Raw genomic sequence first — 16,740 nt, forward strand, 5'->3', positions numbered from 1 at the left:
ATCAGGCTAGCTACAAAGTGGGTGGGAGGCAGGAGACTGGAAGGCAAGCAAGATGGTGTTCAAAAATTGAAAAGGAAGGCGTAGGGATGAATTAGGCCAAATTTTGGGCCATTGAGGTCTCAAAATTGGCTAAAATGAAAGGAAATTCACAGCAGAGGTATTTACTCAACACCACAGAGCTGTACAGCCACATACAGTCATCCCCAGGCTGACCAGAGCTCAATTAAGGCCCCACACCGCACGTACTGATCGCCACTAGGCTTGGGAAAAGCAGCCAGCAAAACCAGACCACTTAAGTCTAGCTGATTTTGATTTTGGAATTAGATAGTTTATTCATGTAGCTTTGTGTCCTGGGTGAAAAATCGAATCTGCTGACATGGGTGATAAGACCGGTTTTCTCAGACTGGGTCACATATATGGACAAACGGGCGTATTTCAGTTTTGTCTGAAATACACATACTGTTTCCTTTTCACTTGATACTTACTAGTGGATCTATACTCATTGCAAAGAACCACCAGAGGGTTGTTTTGAGTTGAAGGACGCTTTTCAAGGTGGTTTTTAGGTGTGCGTTCTATTAGAATTTTTGCAAAAAACATGGGCGATCCCTATTACGAACCCACTATTGTGGTTCGTGATAGTTAAGGCATTTTATGCTCCCACTGCTAACCATGTTAATAGTTCTATTTTCACAAAAAATGTCTTGTCTAAAAACCAATCTTATTCATAAGGTAATTATCAAACGGTACGGTTGTACCGTTTAAGTAGGAATTGTGGTGAATGTTTCGCACGCTGCCCAAAATTCTGCCTTTAAAAATCATCCTACAAACATTGTATGCGGCGAAAACCACCTTTACGGAATAGTATTAGTCTATATAATACATAAAACAGCATTAAATACAACAAAACACTTACAGGTGGCCGGATATAAAATTTTTTTAAATCGCCAAAACCTCCAAATTTAGTACAGCTGCCTCACTGCCTCACTCACTGACCACAGTCGCAAGCCTAGAGCCCAAACGAAGCAGTGCACGGTCACCATTTTACGCTACAACAACAAGCTCACCGATGGGATGTGCCTTTTGGGGTTCCGACGAGTGTATGTACGCCCTGTGTGCATTGTCTTTTCTTTTATCTTCAATCAGGCTGCTTGTCTTCTTCTTCATCCAACAAAACCATATTGAGTCGTTAATTTTCCATATCAACACTTTCTTTAAGCAGCATAATAGACACCACAAAATTATTTAAGATGCTTAGAGTACGCTACTGTAGCTACGGAGGTACCGGTACTCCATGATAGGTCACAAGATCACGCCCATTCTTTATTCTACGTATATCAATCTATGGATCGAGACCACGTCCCTTTTACGCTAGCTGTATTTGTGACCACACACCTTCAAGTTAGTAGGCTGATTCGAGATACTCTAGTCTAATAATCGATCGAAACCACAATGAACACACCCTTTTTCGAGCGTTTTTTGGGCAAGCACACATCTTTTGCAAGCTGACTCGAGATACTCTAATACAGCAGTCACCCTAATAGAACAGTCACACGTTTATAGCTAACTGTATGCTTTAACAAAAACTAAACAAACTAGTATATTAAAAATTATGATCCAAGTGATAAAAAGTAGTGAAACAAGAGATGAACAATGGTAGTTATTACAGCATAGCTCAGTGGGAATTAAATCCCTACTTTGGCATGGTATAACAATTATTTTGTGTTCATTGCCAAAATAGGGATTTCCCACAAAGCTATGCTGTAATAACTATCATTGTTCATCTCTTGTTTCACTACTTTTTATCGCTTAGATCCCTACTTCATTTTTAAATTCATAATTGTTAGTATACTAGTGGTTTAATCTACTGTGTATCAAATTACCTATAAAACTAAGATGTAATATTACTCAATGATACTGAGCACCAAACAAGGCTTACTACTGTTGCTATCATATGGCCAAATTCCATCAGCTTGTTCCCTTGACAAATCAAGTTCAAAAACCTATCCCCACTTGGCCAGTATAGTCACTAATTAATACCTCCTGCAGTGACATTATCATGGCATTGTGCTTCAACCAGACAGGCATACCACTCAGACATCTCTGTCACCAATACAGTATCTCACCTGACTGACACTATCTCACCTAAGCATCTTTATAAACCTTATCTCTAATCATTTCTCATAAGACCTTCAAGGTTTATTTATGGTGCATCTGCCTCCTGCATTTTAAGGGAAGACTCAACCATTGATTCACTGTTGCAGATAGTCTGTAGTGGAATATGCTATGTACAAGGTGATCAATGCTGCATTCAATCAATAGTAACCTCCTCCGTACATCAAAGCATGAATTCCATCAGTAAGCAGAGAATGCTTTGGGCAGCATTCATGCTACTATTTTATGGATATAGAGTCAGTGGATACATCAACCTGTTCAGGTCATATGTCAGCCATACAGAAAGAATTGCTATCACTTCAAGGCAGTCCAAGCCTGATCCTTTCTGTCAAGGCCACTACATCAACAAATATCTTGACCTTCTCACTAATAGCCTTCCAGCTATACATGCATTCCCAGACTTCTCCAGATGCACTACTTTTCAATGAGGCTGGATTTACCTATAATCCCCAAGCTTCATTAAACAAAGTTCCTACAACAAGCTGATCCTCCCCCCCCCCCCCCCCTCACATACATACACACACACACAATTTCAGAATTTTTACTGCTGCCACTTTTCCTGCAGCAGGCATACATACCTGTATTATCAAGAGTCTGGAATGCTGGGTCAGTAACATGCGCATGTATCTATCTTACATCCATCATTCTGAGTTTCCATCATTAATCCTCACAATACAAAGGACATATGCTACCAACCAACCACTTGGGGATGTAGACCAACAGCCCACCGTTTACTACCTAATCCAAACCACTACATGAGCCCATATTATATGCCACAATTAATACTGTGTGTTGTGTGGCCAAGAAAGCTGATGTGAGTATATTGACAGGAATGAAGAAAACAGCTTTTTCACATGCACATAGCTCCATGGCCCCTTCTCCAAAGCACACCATTTTTGCATTATAGCTGTCCGCCAGGTAGGGTAGGCCATACAGAAAATTAGATTAAATTCACAACAATCATTTGTGAGATGTGGGTGTCCAACATTTTGATTTAATTTCTTCATTTTTTTCTTCTTAGGGGGGGGCACACTTTGCAACATTGCTATGAACATAAATGTGCAACTCAAGTGCCTTGTTCTTTGACACAAACGAAGAGCATATAAAGGTGAATTCATGTACCGACTATCCAAGGAGATATGAGCATTTATTCAATAAAAAAATATCAAACTTCTGTCATGGCTACAGAGTAAACAAAGTTTGGGAATAACTTGAACATTGGTGTGTACATAGGCTGATCATCACAGCAGTGCCTTGTGATAGTTTGAATAGCAATAGGGTTACAGCTACAAAGTTATATAGCAAAAAACCAAACAAGTGTAAAATCATGCGATTGAAATACTCTAATAAAGCAGTCACAACGGGGTAAAAAGGTGCACAAAATGTCAGAAAAATGCTTACCAGATTTCAAATCAGGGACCTCCATACATAACACCCACATCCTTAACCACTGCTATTTCAGCCTATTACCTTACTTAATTTCAACTTTATAAGTGAAAATTCTAGTTTAAATTTGATAATCAATAAATGTTTGTAATTTCATATATCTATCTATAGAAGTACTAGATTGTTCTAGAACATTCTATGTATGTTCTATTAGAAGTCCTCAAAAATGTGCACTCTATTAGAGTATTACAATAATATTACCAAATATTGAAGTAAATTATGCAATGAAATGCATTTTAATAAGTCCATCTTCAATAATCATTATTGTGTCTGTATAGAAAAGAAGAAATGTCAAACCTCAAAGTCAGCCATAGGCTGGTTTTGGGACTTTATAAAGTAGAAAAAGTAGCAAAATCCACATAAAAACACCCAAGCTATGATTTAAATGGTGTGGCCTTTAAAAGGACTGAGTGAAAAAAGTTGCAAAATCAAAAAAGATCGAAATACTTTAATGCAACAGTCAAACATGATAAATCAAAAATAATCAACGATACATAGTTAATTTTCATGGGAATAGTAAGTGGCAATTGAGATACCCTAATAGAATAGTCACATAAATATATAGTTAGCTTCTTACTGTATGGTATAGACCAAAACACTCTAATACAACAGTCACTTTAAGGTGAAACTGTAACTTAGAAATAGCTAATTAATGCTGAGCAAAATATGGAGCATTATAGGTGAAAATAAAAGAATTACTGGAAAGAAATTTAGAAGGAAAAAAAAGCAAAATAGATTCGTCCCTATTAGTTGTTGATATTGCACAAATGATTTGGAGGAATTTAGTTTGGCAAAACACTGCTCACTTTCCAAATTTGCCAAACCTGCCAAACTTTCAGGCTATACAGTACCATGTGTTGGTTAAGACATATAGTTGTGACAACAGTATAGGGTCATTCCATACCAAATCAACCAAAAAAATCCGGACCCCTTCGGATTTTCATGAAATTTGGTATAGACATGGACTCTACTAAGAAACTTTCTCACACCAAAATTTGGCCAATTCTATTGATCTCCCTTTAAGATATGACCGCTCAAAGTTTATTAGAAAATATTACAGCAGCTTACACAGGTTTAATAAAATGGCCATAACTTTGTCAGTGATTTCCACAGAACCTTTCTGTTTAGATTTTTGGAATGCTTATTAAATGCTCTTTCAAGTGGTATATAATTCATTATAATTACTCAAAGAAAAAGGTCAAACCACAAAAATGTGACCTTTTCCTTTGATTTTAATTATTTCAAAAACGGATATTTTAATTGCTTTTATTTTTTGTTCAAATATTCTTCTAATAGCTTTCTTTCATGGCGGTAAGTTTGAAGTTGGGATGACAAGTAGATCATGAATTATGGCTACATACATAATTCTTATTGATGTTTGCATGCTGCAGGGGGTATAACTATGAACACTACAGTAACAATACAAACCTTTTAAATTCAATTGTAGTATGGAATGATTGGAATCTCATCAGAATGTGGTCAAGTTGTATGACACATACAGTTGGAGGCATAGTACACAGGTATAATCACGAGATTAAACAGAAGTATTAATACTCTCCATTGCTGAAGTACCCATTTTATAGTTATCAATGCAATTTTGATAACTGGTGAAAATACCGTCAAAAGTCCATAGCTAATAGAGATTTTGTACTATATATTGGGAAGGTTTGGTACCCCGACTAAGTTTGGTGAAGAAAATATTTCGACAAAATTGTGAAACTTCATAATAGGAGGGTTTTAATTTGGTAAAGTAACCAAATTTGCCGAACAATTTCTCCGCTAAGCTTTTCTGTTATTATTTTGTATAGTGCTTGTCTGACATGCATAGGCTAGGAATAGCAACCGGGGGAGGGGGGGTGGGAGTAAAAGGGGAGCTAGAGCCCCCTAATGATTTTCTATGTTTAGTGTGCAAAAAGATCGAAGTACTCTAATAGAATAGTCAGTTGTTGTTTTAGAGCAGTCATTGTATCAAATTGCCCTCAGAATTGATATCAGAAGGCAAAATTTTCCTGTGGGGGCATGCTCCCAGGCCCCCTTAGAGGGGTTGTGTTCGCATGTTTATACTGTCCTTTACAACCACCTGGAAAAGAGCCCCCCCCCCCCATCGAAAAATATTCAGCTACGCCTATGACATGTATAATTTCTTTTGCGGGATCTGTATGTAATGTTTTTTGATGTAATAACTATACTTCTTAAAGTCACAAGGAAAACTCCAGATGGGGAACAACACAGACTATAGCATTGCCTTGTCATCATAAATACTATAGCAATTTAGGTGGTAGAGTACAGACTGTCTGTGGGATCAAGACCTCTATATATTTACTCTGTATATCGACATGAATTTTCAAAAATGTATTGCACCAGTAACACTTAGAAGCTGTACCACTGGAAAACTTCATATATGGACATCAACATAGACAAAAGCATTATTGCATATTTCAAAACCAAAAGATAAACTTGTAAAAGAATATTTTCATTGTCTGAAATTTGAGTATCAGTGGGTTACATTTATTGCTGGACATACGTATAATAGTTCACCATCAGACAGTGTATTCTGATTAGTCTTTATTGACTGTACAACACCAATGGTGGTACTATATATGTCCAGCAATGAATGGGATCCATGCACTGATATACTAGAATACTTAACAACAAATCCTACCGTTTCACTGTGTTGCTTTTCATGAACTAATGAATGAAATTTAGACCACTTACCTTAGATTATCATATTTTTACATATATTTACTGAAAAGAAGTTGGATCTTTATGCAAGTATGTAGTTTTTGATGTGTATTTAGCTTTTCACATAACTGCTTGCATAACTTATTCTAAAGCGGTAATCAAAATGCCCTGTAACTTTTTTTTTGCTGTACCAGTGGTGAATACTAAATGTTGTAAGTGTACTGTAGGATAACTTAAATTGTCACTGACTTGATGCATTTTTCATGAAAAATCAGGAGTTGTAGGTGCACCTCATACTCAATTTGCAAAAATTCAAGAAATTGGAATTGTGTGTAACTACTCCAAATTTCATGGTCATACCACATTCTATTACTGAGTTACAAAATTTTAAACACATTACCAGACTTTGGAACAGTACACTAATCCCCTCTGAAGTTTTCTTTGCACTGACACTTTCTTGTGATTTTATGAAATGTAGCTGTTATGTCAAAAAACTTTGCATACAGATCTTACAATACAAATTATACATGTAAAAGACGCTATATGAGAAGTTTGGCATGGGAGTTGTTTGGCAAAGAAATGAAAACTAAAACCCTTTTCCTTACCAAACTTACAGTACCATAAGATAATTTACCACCAAACCTCCCCAATATAATTATGGTATACAACCTCTATTATGGACGATATTTGCACCAGTTGTCATAACTGCATGATATATGTAACATGGGTATAATATTGGTGTGCCTCAGCAATGGAGAGTATTAATACTTCTGTTTAATGTTGTGATTATACCTGTGTACTATGCCTCCAACTGTATGTGTCATACAACTTGACCACATTCCGATAAGATTCCAATCATTCCATACTACAATTGAATTTAAAAGGTTTGTATTGTTATAGTAGTGTTCATAGTTATACCCCCTGTAACATGTAAACATCAATAAGAATTATGTATGTAACCATAACTCATGATCTACTTGTCATCCCAACTTCTAACTTACCGCCATGAAAGAAAGTCATTAGAAGAATATTTCAACAAAAAATAAAAGCAATTAAAATATCCGTTTTTGAAATAATTAAGATCAAAGGAAAAAGTCCATTTTTGTGGTTAGACCTTTTCCTTTGCGTAATTATAATGAATTATATACCACTTGAAAGAGAATTTAATAAGCATTCCAAAACTCCAAACAGAAAGGTTCTGTGGAAATCACTGACAAAGTTATGGCCATTTTATTAAACCTGTGTAAGCTGCTGTAATATTTTCTAATAAACTTTGAGCGGTCATATCTTAAAGGGAGATCAATAGAATTGGCCAAATTTTGGTGTGAGAAAGTTTCTTAGTAGAGTCCATGTCTATGCCAAATTTCATGAAAATCCGAAGGGGTGTGGATTTTTTTTTGGTTGATTTGGCATGGAATGACCCTAATATAGCAACTTTAAATTTGCCCATAACATGCAAACATTGTATATGCTTATATAATATAGTAGGCTACTTATACTGTCACAACTTGGTACATACATAATAAGAATGTGTTTCATTAAATAAGTCATTATTTACAAGTAATGCATATTCATACCTCTTGTGCACATACTATCACTACCACTCCATTTTCCATTACTCTGACAGGTCCTAGTGTCACTACCAGTTAGCTCATAACCAGTGTTACATGTGAAACTACAAGTGTCTCCCTCATAACCCACTCCTACTCTACCAGAACTACATGATGTAATTTCTCCATTGGATGGTGTTGATAAGTCATCACATCGGATTTCTGTAATTTGATGGCAGATACATCTATGATCATATTTGTAAATAGTATCTAATCAAAAACAGCCAAGCTGTAAAAAAGGTGCGGCCCCCAAAAAGGCCATGGTGAAAAAAGATGTGAAATCCAAGGTGGCGGCCAAGAAATGGCTGTGACGGTAGGTTAATGGTAAAAATTTTAATAACGACAATTCAGGTGAATTTGGTGCCGCTTGGTCTTGGCACAAAATTCACCTGAATTGTTGTTATTAAAATTTTTACCATTAACCTACCATCACAGCCATTTCTTGGCCGCCACCTTGGATTTCACATCTTTTTTCACCATGGCCTTTTTGGGGGCTGCACCTTTTTTTACAGCTTGGCTGTTTTTGATTAGATATCACTTCTTTTTGTATTTGTATACTGCAAAGCCGGCCTATGGCTGGCTTTGGGGCTTTTTAACCCATGTGTTTTTTTCTTTACCACAGCAAGAAGAAAAGAACTTAAAGAAGATTTTAATACTTCAATTATTTTTGATTTTATTAGTAATTATACAAATTATATACATATATTTATTACATGCCAATTATTCCCCACAGGATATTTTTTGCAGCTGATCTCTCTACTGGGTGACTTGAAATGTAGCTGAACTATCTACAGGATGGTTTCTTTGTAGCTGAACTCTCTACAAGGTGACCTCTTCTAGCTGATCTCTCTACAGGGTGATTTTTTTGTAGCTGAACTCTCTACAGGTGATTTGTTTGCAGCTAAACTCTCTACATGATGGTTTCTTTGTAGCTGAACTCTCTACATGACGGTTTCTTTGTAGCTGAACTCTCTACAAGGTGGTTTCTTTGTAGCTGAACTCTCTACAAGGTGACTTCTTCTAGCTGAACTCTCTACAGAGTGATTTTTTTGCAGCTGAACTCTCAGAATCTACATGATGGTTTCTTTGTACCTGAACTCTCTACAGGGTGGCTTCTTCTAGCTGATGCCTCTACAAGGTGATTTGTTTGCAGCTGAACTCTTTATGTGGTGGTTTCTTTGTAGCTGAACTCTCTACAAGGTGACCTCTTCTAGCTGATCTCTCTACAGGGTGATCTGTTTCTAGCTAAACTCTACAGGTGATTTGATTGCAGCTAAACTCTTTACATGGTGGTTTCATTGTAGCTGAACTCTGTACATGATGGTTTCTTTGTAGCTGAACTCTCTACATGATGGCTTCTTTGTCTACAAGGTAACATCTTCTAGCTGATCCCTCTACAGGGCGATTTGTTTGTAGTTGAATTCTCTACACGGTGATTTGTTTGAGGCTGAACTCTCTACATGGCGGTTTCTTTGTAGCTGAACTCTTTACAAGGTGACTTTTCTAGCTGAACTCTCTACAGAGTGATTTGTTTGCAGCTGAACTCTTTACATGATGGTTTCTTTGTAGCTGAACTCTCTACAAGGTGACTTCTTCCAGCTGAACTCTCTACAGGGTGATTTCTTTGTAGCTGAACTCTCTACATGATGGTTTCTTTGTAGCTGAACTCTCTACAAGGTGACTTCTTCTAGCTGATCCCTCTACAGGGTGACTTGTTTGCAGCTGAACTCTTTATGTGGTAAGTTTCTTTGTAGCTGAACTCTCTACAAGGTGACCTCTTCTAGCTGATCTCTCTACAGGGTGATATGTTTCTACTTTCTAGCTGAACTCTCTACAGGTGATTTGTTTGCAGCTAAACTATCTAAATGGTGGTTTCTTTGTAGCTGAACGCTCTACATGATGGTTTCTTTGTCGCTGAACTCTCTACAAGGTAACTTCTTCTAGCTGATCCTTCTACAGGGTGATTTGTTTGTAGTTGAATTCTCTACATGGTGATTTGTTTGAGGCTGAACTCTCTACATGGCGGTTTCTTTGTAGCTGAACTCTCTACAAAGTGACTTTTTCTAGCTGAACTCCCTACAGAGTGATTTGTTTGCAGCTGAACTCTTTACGTGATGGTTTTGTTGTAGCTGAACTCTCTACATGCAAGGTGACCTCTTCTAGCTGATCTCTCTACAGGGTGATTTGTTTGTAGCTGAATTCTGTATAGGTGATTTGTTTGCAGCTGAGCTCTTTACAGAATGGTTTCTTTGTAGCTGAACTCTCTGCAAGGTAACTTATTCTAACTGATCTTTCTACAGGGCAATTTGTTTGTAGCTGAATTTTCTACAGGATGATTTCTTTGTAGCTGAACTCTCTACATGGTGGTTTCTTTGTAGCTGAACTCTCTACAAGTCTAGCTGATCTGTACAGGGAGATTTGTTTGTAGCTGAACTCTCTACAGGTGATTTGTTTGCAACTGAACTCTCTACATGATGATTACTTTGTGGCTGAACTCTCTACAAGGTGACTTCTTCTAGCTGATCTTACTACAGGGTGGTTTGTTTGCAGCAGAACTATCTATAAGGTAACTCTTCTTATAGCAGATCTCTCTACAGGGTGATTTGTTGTAGCTGAACTATCTACAAGGTAACTTCGTCTAGCTGATCTCTCTTCAGGGTGATTTGTTTGTAGCTGAACTCTCTACAGGTGATTTGTTTGCAACTGAATTCTCTACATGATGATTACTTTGTGGCTGAACTCTCTACAAGGTAACTTCTTCTAGCTGAACTCTCTACATGGTGGTTTCTTTGTAGCTGAACTCTCTACAAGGTGTGCATGCTCAAAGTGTTCAAAGATCCCTCACCAACCTAACTTCTACTCCCTTTAACTGTTAATTCCCCCCCCCCCCTTTAAGTAATCTTAGACTAGTAAGTAAACTTTGTAGCTAATCACTCTACAATTTAGCTTCCGGCCACTGACACAGGATGTCAGTGGACCATCAGTGTGCTGCCATATGTCCCAATTCTATCATACCAACATCTGCAACTTGTATGTATGTAGGTATATGTACACTGTAAAGTTAATTATTATTATTATTATTATTATTATAAGGTGACTTCTTCTAGCTGATCTTACTACAGGGTGATTTGTTTGCAGCAGAACTATCTATAAGGTAACTCTTCTTCTAGCAGATCTCTCTACAGGGTGATTTGTTGTAGCTGAACTATCTACAAGGTAACTTCGTCTAGCTGATCTCTCTACAGGGTGATTTGTTTGCAGCTGAGCTCTTTACAGAATGATTTCTTTGTAGTTGAACTCTCCACAAGGTAACTTCTTCTAGCTGAATTTTCTACAGGATGGCTTGTTTGCAGATGAACTCTCTACATGGTGGTTTCTTCATAGCTGAAATCTCTACAGGGTGATTTGTTTGTAGCCGATCTCTCTATAGGGTAATTTCTTTGTAGCTGAACTGTCTATAAGGTGATTTGTTTGTAGCTGATCTCTCTGCAGGTTGATTTGTTTTAGCTGAACTCTCTACAGGGTGATTTGCTTGCAGCTGAACTCCTTACATTGTGTCTAGTTTCTAGCTGATCTCTCTACAGGGTGATTTGTTTGTAGCTGATCTCTCTACAAGGTGATTTGTTTGTAGCTGATCTCTCTACAGGTTGATTTGTTTTAGCTGAACTCTGTACAGGATGATTTAATTGTAGCTGAACTCCTTACATTGTGTCTAGTTTCTAGCTGATGTCTCTACAGGGTGATTTTTTGTAGTTGAACTCTCTACAGGGTGATTTGTTTCTAGCTTATCTCTCTACAGGTTGATTTGTGTGTAACTGATCTCTCTACAAGCTGATTTGTTTGTAACTGATCTCTCTGAAGGTTGATTTGTTTCTAGCTGATCTCTCTACAGGTTGATTTGTTTGTAGCTGAACTCTCTACAAAGTGTTTTGTTTGTAGCTGATCACTCTACAGGGTAATTTGTTTGTAGCTGAACTCTCTCCACATTGACTTGTGTGTAGCTGAATTCTCTAGAGAGTGACTTAATTGTAGCTGAACTCTCTACAGGGTGCATGACTTGTTTATAGCTGAATTCTCTTCAGTGTGACTTATAATGTTCTGAATCTCTACAGTGATATATTTGTAGCTTAACTCTCCACAGGGTAACTTGCTTCTTGCTGAACTGTCTATAAGGTTAACTGTTTGCAGCTGAACTCCCTACAGAATAACTTGCAATGTAATAGAATTCTATAATGAAGTAAATAAATTAGCTGAATGCTCTATTAGGGTGACTGTTCTATTAGAGTATCTCGATCTCGCATTTGCTACACGGAGTTGGCTTTCGAATCATAACTCAGTGGTTTGTAATCCAATTCTTCTATACTATTGCAAGGACTTTCTATGAAGATTATTCCAGCTATACACCGATTTTCAGCTCATTGCTCTAAGCGGTTTGCCTAGTAGGCGTAAAAATTAATACCTTTTTACTCATAAAAATCGATCGTGTAATTGTGACACAGGTTGGGTTTTGTGTTATATCTCCGTGGTCTTTATCTCGATTCCTTTCAAACCACCAAAAGGCACTCCTACGATGGTTACTCCATCTACATAGCAATTTCCAACTCATTCTATGGAGCGGTTTACCCTGTAGGCGTGACAACAAATCGATCTTATTTTACGCGAATAATCGGTCATAACTCCTGAACCATTCATCGGATTTGCACCAAATTTGATGCTAGGATGCGCCGTTGGACTCCCGTTCTGTGTGCCAAATTTCAAGGCGATCGGAGTACGCGTTTGCGTTTTATAGCAATTTTTGCAAGTGTGCGAAAAGACGAAGAAAAAAATCGAAACTTTGGCAGCTCGTATCTCGGAAATGGCTGGAGCGATTTCCTTCAAATTTGGAATGTACACTCCCCTGGTTGGCGGGCAACTCTGTAGCAAATTTGGTTCCAATCGGATAAGGGATCACCGAGATACAAAGGTGTGAAAATGATGTTTTCTTTCTTCCTGTCAATATGCTCACGGTGTGGCGCGCCGGCTTCTCGGGCCGCACGACACACTACCGTGTGTCTTGATACCCAATAGCATCATCTGAGTCTCTGGTACTCATCATGTGGTTATTAAGTGTGTAGTTAATATCAACCTGGAAAATCTACAGTGATTCCCAATTACCCAGACCCCAATGATAGTGCCATAGGAGGACTGTTAGAAATGTACATAGATGATTACAGCTACATATATTCTGTGCAATACATTGAAAACTTCACCTATCATGATAATGCAGTAATTAATGTGATTGGCACTTAACCTAATAAATTTATTTTCTATTGATATGAACCTCATTTCTAAATTGATTGCTTAGATATATCATGTCACAATAATTGTCCTGGATTCAAACCAGGGACCTTGACCACTGAGCTTCCGCTACCAGTTATTTACTTCCTTAATTTCTACACCTTATAAGTAAACATTTATCATTTTTAGCAATGGAAGGGGGGATTGGAAATGCATTATCCATGCCAAAACATTTGTGTTATCCAAAGGGTGCCCCTTAGTTAAAGTTATGAAATCTGGACATTGAAGTATAATGGCTGCAATGTTAATGACAATCAATTTATTAATATTATAGTCTGTTCACATTCACCTGAGCCCTCATTTCTTGTTAATAACTCTTGGGCCAGCTGCCCAAACATTAGGTAGTGTGGTGAAGCTCTTTCTTTGATAAAGGCAAGAACAAGTGAGTTATGAGGCTTTAAAAATATCTCATACATTTAGTATGGGTGATTCAGACATGCAAACATATTTACAACATGAAAACATGCTTGTTCCAGTACCTAATAACAATAAATACTTAGGTTTAAAGGAAGAAAATCCATCCCTCCTGGAGGAGGCTGAGTGTGGCACCTGACTAGACATTGGGTGGCCTGCAGTCTGAATCCTGGGGTAGGAGGGTATTTTTCCCATTTTCTATTTCACCTTATTGTAGCTACTGTACGTTAAGTAATCTTTAAGTATCTAGTTCCAGTTTGTTAGGTTAGGTAATCCAAAGGCTGCAGCACATGTTGCTGTCAGACCTTCAGTGTTGGTCACAGTAAAGCTCTAATAACAAAAACCATTGGGAATAAACATATGTTCACCTCTTTGATATTACTATATTTGGTGGGGGCTCAGGAGAAGGCGTACCCACTATAGTACAAGGGAAAATTAGGATGTTAAGTTTGATTAGGGATCATGGAAATAAAAAGTAGTGAATGCAACAAGGAGGCTGCCTACACCTGCAGGTATACCAGTGGAGACTTAATCCCTACTTTAGTCTATTGTCATGACTGAATTAGGAATCATCTTAAGGTGTAGGTGACCTCCATGTGTCACTACTTTATGATCCCTAATCAAACATAAAATTCCTTGTGTTTGTTAGTTTACTTTTTTGATGACTGATGAACCTATGCAAACCAAATCAAAAGAAAGAATAGTACTGGACACAAAATTTTGCATTTGTACATGTGCCCAAACCATGCAATTACTGAAAAGTTAAATGGCCATTGCATTTTTTACACATGATTATCATTATAAACATGATAGCATACAGTGATAGTCAGCCACAGGGAAGTTTTATGCTACTGCGAATTGACACCTTGCACTGCTAGCAAAAAGAAATTGGATACAGAGGAGGAAGTAGGTAAGTCCATGATGTGTGCATTGTATGTACTGTGATATGCAAAAAGGCACCTGTCAGGCTGAAGCAATGTCTAAATCACCCATCAGATAGTCAGCAGAAAATTTCTACTGAATATAAAATATCATATAGTAACCTACTAGAAGTGCTTCAAGTTGCACTAAAGGCACCGTTTGGCTTGATTATACTTAACCAATACTGCCAAGGTTCCATGAAATTATTGTGAGGCTGGTTTCTGGCCAACATTTTTTTGTGAGAAAGTGCACTTCTCTATTATCCCTAATATACAGTACAATAGTACTAGTACTGTATGATATGATTACTGTTTAAAGATCACAGTCTTATACACAAGTCGACTGCTTTGGCATGGATAAAATTATACACAAAGTTTCTTACCATACATCACTTCAATTAGTGGTTGTCGTTCATTTTCTATATTAGAAGCATTAGTTGTATCAATCATATCACCAGGACTGCTAACATTGCTGCTGTATGAAATGTATTCACTAGTCTGAATACTCCATATTAGACGTCGTGGATTAGCTGGCTGATAATATCCTAAGACATAATTAGACTGAAATTCAATTTGATCATTGTTGTTTAGTGACACATTAGTAGAAAAATAACCAGAGCCCTTGGGGCCAATATACTGTCCAGCTGTAACTTGTACTTGACCAATTCTGTTATACACACTTGAGCCCAGTGATGTTGGATGCCATATTTGAACACTTGGTAGATCACCATCTCCACCACCCCATCTCAAACTAGCTCTAATAGCAGTTACTCTACCATTACAACCAAATCTAGCATTTGGTACAATGACTTGTCTACCATTACCAAGGGTGGTACTTCCTCGCTGATTAATATTCTGAGTGTCTATACAGCTCTGTACACCTAAATTATACAACAACAAACAAGTGATGCATAAACAAGTAAAAGTGTACATTACAAAAGTTTCCTTTACCACATCAAAGTGTTGCATTTAACACTAGTTTATATATTCATATTATTAAAAGTTCTTTATTCAAGGGACCCAGCTGCAAATCATTTGGCAACTTGCTACAATTGTTCTTGCTGGCCAGAGACATGAACATGCAATGTCTATGATTGAGGGCTACATGATTGCTTTGATAGAAACTGGAGCAAAGTGTACTGTAAAATATATTTCTTATGCTAACGATTCAAACATCATTGTAGTGCTTTATTTGAATTTTTATACTCTATAGATGTGAAGATAAGTTATGCACTTGATAGTTATAAAGCAACTTACTCACCTGAAAATATGAGGCAGAACAACAGGACCATCATGAAGGTAGTAGATTCCATAATTACTGTATACAAAAATGTTAAATCTAAATAAGTTTTTGCTATAAATGTTCATTGTAATCAAGTAAATGACAGGCAGGGAAAGGAAAGAATGAAATCTTATTATTAAGTTTTGTTGACACCTGTGATGTTAAAGCTCTTTTCTACTGTTGGTTTGTACTAAAAATCTCCAGAAACAAACATTAAATAGCAGTAGTTACTCTAATCCAGTTGTATAATGTGTACGTGCTCATGCTCCAGCAGACCTTACTCAATATCTGATTGGTTATAGTTATCTTGCTATTTTTCATAATGGATCTACAAGTATGGTGCTAGAAGTGTTGAGTGCCTACAGCTAGCTGGCCACCACTTGGCTTGTTGAAAATTGTTTTGGGGATGAGCCTGAGCAAGCTCCATACAATATGTACATTGTATGAGCATCATGTGTCTGAGAATTTACGTTAAGGACATGGAAAGCCCTACATTGGGTGGTCAATGTGTATGTTTTACGAGTGTCATGTGCCCGAGAATTACCTTAGGAAGGGAGAGAACACATGGTCACTGCATATAATAGTATATATCTCTGGACATGTCACTGAATGACTTATTGATGATGAAGAGAAATAAAAACTGTGCATGCCTCAGTCAAAAACAAGGATCACGAAGGTATATGAATGACACACATTATATCAAGACACACAGTAGTGTGTCGTGCAACCAAGAAAGCCGCCATGCCACACCATGAGTATATTTACAGGAAGAAACAAAATGCAGTTTTCATGCATATGTAGCTCCGTGCTCCCTTCTTGAATTGCAATCATTTTTATACTGCAAATGTCCTCCACCTTCAGGACCCCATATACCAAA

The sequence above is a fragment of the Dysidea avara genome, chromosome 3 (genome assembly GCF_963678975.1).
Source record: "Dysidea avara chromosome 3, odDysAvar1.4, whole genome shotgun sequence".
NCBI lineage: Eukaryota > Metazoa > Porifera > Demospongiae > Dictyoceratida > Dysideidae > Dysidea > Dysidea avara.